We start from the raw sequence: 3,766 nt of genomic DNA on the forward strand, positions 1-3,766 counted from the left end.
CAGAACCTCCCATTAGAAATACCTATGGAAGTACCCTTAGTATGGAAAAACCCTCCCCAAGAGATTAAGCCCCAGTATTTCCCAACTGAAACAGAATGAGGACTTTCATGGCGGCATAGTTTTCTCCTCTCAAGGTGGGTAATGACAGAAAAGTGAAACATACTCATACCCAAAGCCAGCCAGTGGAAAATACTTAAGACCCTCCATCAAACCTTTCATATGGGTATTGAGAATACCACAAAATGTCCAAATTCCTATTTACAGGGCCATATCTCCTCCAGAACATCTGGCTAGTAATCAAAGACTGTGAGGTGTGCCAAAGGAATAATCCCTTGGTTCTTTGTAAGGCACCTCTCGGGGAACAAAGAATAGGGCACCATCTCAGATAGGTCTGGCAGTTAGACTTCACCCATATGCCTAAGTCAAGCGGATTTCAATGCTTTTTGGTCTGTGTTGATACCTTTATAAATTGAATAGACGTCTTCCCCTGCAAGACAGAGAAGGCCCAGGAAGTGGTTAAAGTCATAATTCATGAAACAATTCTTAGATTTGGACTTCCCTAAAGTTTACAAAGTGACAATGGTTTGACCTTTAAATGCATGACAACTCAGGGAATTTCCAGGGTGCTAGGGATACAATATCTCCATTGCACCTGGAGGCCACAATCCTCAGGGAAGGTCGAGAACATAAATGAAGCACTTAAAATGCACATAAGGAATCTAACACAGGAAACTCATTTACTATGGTCCACTCTCTTGTCTATGGCCTTGTTGAGCAACAAAAATTCTCTCAAATTAGGGCTCAGTGCACATGAAATGCTGTATGGACAACATTTTCTCACAAATGTCCTCCTACTTGATCAGGAAACAGCCAACTTGGCCAAGGATATAACTTCTTTGGCAAAATATCAACAAAACCTTAAAAACCTACCTCAAGAATGTCACAGAGAAAAGGGAACAGAGTTGTTCTAACCAGAAGATGTAGTGTTGGTCAAGTTCCTGCCCTCTACCTCCCCATTTACGGATTTCTTGAAGGAAGAATCATACTCAGCAATCCTCTCTACCCCCACAGCAATTAAGGTGGCAGGAGTGGAATCTTCAATTCACCATACCTAAGTTAAACTTCCAACCCACCGGAGGATCCTGCAGAACTGTCAGGTTTGAAGCCCCAAGATCACTCAGACCAGTCTTGATACACCTATGAACCACTGAAGGACTTCTGTCTCCTATTTTGGAAGGAAACATCCCAGACTAAAAAGGCTGCTACCACTGATCCTGAGGAAAAGCCCCTTCCTACTTTAAAAGTTAAGTGAAAACCTACGTAATGTTTAACACCTCTCCTTGCCTCTTTAACGGAATCCATTTACTGTTTCATCATATTATTAAGCAGCATACTAACTACAGTAGGACTATATACTGTAGCTCCTGTGGAATGAAAATCCTAATCACATCAACCTCTTTTCTGTCATCCTTCTTCTGAAAACAATTAACTCCTGCCTTTACCTCAGATTAGATAAAATGATCTCATTTTCCAGGGCACCCTATTTACCTTCCTACTTTCTCTTTGCCTATCTATCCCTCCTGCTTCCTTGGATACTCCATACAGTCTCCCCTCCCCTTCCACTATCTCCTAATTACTTCTGCAAAACTGTCAACTTAACCCACTTTCTGTTAAACAAGTCCAGTCCATCCCTGGCAAATGACTGTTGGCTTTATATCTCTCTATCAGACACTGCTTACATTGTCACTCCCATTTCTGCAAGAAAGTTGGGTCTTTACTAACTTCACCTACCACTGCTGTTATGAAGGCCATGACCCTTTCCAACTTCTAAATATGCAATCATAAGCTAAATTCCCTATCTCTGATAGAATGAAAAATATCCTAACAGAATGAGCAATCCAACTTTTACATTCTTACATTTTTAACCTCACCCAGTACATGAGCAATACAAAGTCCATACATGGCCCTGTAACCACGAATACAGTTTTAACTTTCCAAGCCCCTTTATACATCCAATGCAACCTGTTATCAGATCTGTCCCTGGGGCACCTACTATTTCACCTACGCCCTAAACTTCAAGACCCAACTGATCAGAGTAACTTCGTAGTCACCCAAATAGCTCCATTCAGCCAGCTCATCATCTTGTCAGAGCCCCCAAACCCATCACCTCCTCCCTGCTTAACAAACAGTCCAGGTTTTGTAATGGCAAACATACTCCCTGCATTACCATTCACCTCTAGACCCCTTTCAGCAGTGTCCCCACCACTAATGAATGCCTTCTCATCCCCTCTTTCAATCACCGTCTTGAATGGTTCCTAGCAGATAAAAAACTATTTTTCTCTAGTGGGACGATAGAATACAGGGAGTCACTCAGTTTGCTCCCAACACCCCTTTGCAGCCACTCACTAGGCTACTTTAGTAAGTATTCCAGAAGTATGTAAAAATGAAAACAATAAACTCACACACCTTTTTAACATACACAGCCAGTTCTGTCTACCCAGCCAAGGCATATTCTTCTTATGTGGAACTTCAACCTATATCTGCCTCCCCACCAACTGGACAGGCATCTGCATCTTTGTTTTCCTAAGTCCCAACATTGACATTGTCCCAGGAAATCAGACCCTATCAGTGTCCCTCAAAGCTCAAGTCCATCACCACAGGGCCATGCAACTAATACCCCTCCTTATAGGGTTAGGATTGGGCACTGCTACAGGAAATGGAATAGCCAGTTTATCTATTTCATTACCCTACTAGCACATACTCTCAAAGGATTTCTCAGTTTTCAAGAATTAACAAAATCTATCCTTACTCTTTAATCCCAAATAGACTCTTTGGCAGCAGTGACCCTCCAAAACTGCCAGGGCCTAGACCTACTCACTGCTGAGAAAGGAGGACTTTGCACCTTCTTGAAGAGTGTTCTTTTTACACTAACTAATCCGGGATAGTATGAGACACTTCATGGCATTTACAGGAAAATGCTTCTGAAATCAGACAACTCCTTTCAAACTGTTATACCAACCTCTGGAGTTGGGTGACATGGCTTCTCCCCTTTCTAGGTCTCGTGACACCCATTTTGCTGTTACTCACATTTGAACCCTATATTTTTAACCTCCTTGTCAAATTTGTTTCCTCCAGGATTGAGGCCATCAAGCTACAGATGGTCTTACAAATGGAACCCCAAATGAGCTCAACTCAGAAATTCTACCAAGGAGCCCTGGACTGATCCATTGGTCCTTTGACTGGCCTATAGAGTTCCCCTCTGGAGGACACTACAACTACAGAGCTCCTTCTTCACTCCTATCTGCAGAAAGTAGCTTGAGCAGTCATCACCCTGTTCCCCACAGCAGTTGGGGGTGTCCTGTTTAGAGGGGGCATTGAGATTTGAGGCCAGCTGGACTTCCTGGGTCAAGTGGGGACTTTCCTGCTGACAAGAGAGTTGTAAAACGCACCAATTAGCAGAATTCTAAAAGTAGCCTGTTGTGGGGACGATTGAATGAAGGGCACTCTGATAGGACAGAAATGGAACATGGGTGAGGACAATAAGAGAATAAAAACTAGCCACCCCAGCCAGCAGTGGCAACCTGCTTGGGTCCCCTTCCATGCTATGGAAACTTTGTCCTTCTGCTCTTCACAATAAACCTCATTATCACTCATTCTTTGGGTTTGTGTCATCTTTAAGAGCTGTAACACTCACCACAAAGGTCCACGGCTTCACTCTTGAAGTCAGCGAGACCATGAACCCAACAGCAGGAACCAATTCTGGACA

The sequence above is a fragment of the Papio anubis genome, chromosome Y, assembly GCF_008728515.1.
Source record: "Papio anubis isolate 15944 chromosome Y, Panubis1.0, whole genome shotgun sequence".
Classification (NCBI taxonomy): Eukaryota; Metazoa; Chordata; class Mammalia; order Primates; family Cercopithecidae; genus Papio; species Papio anubis.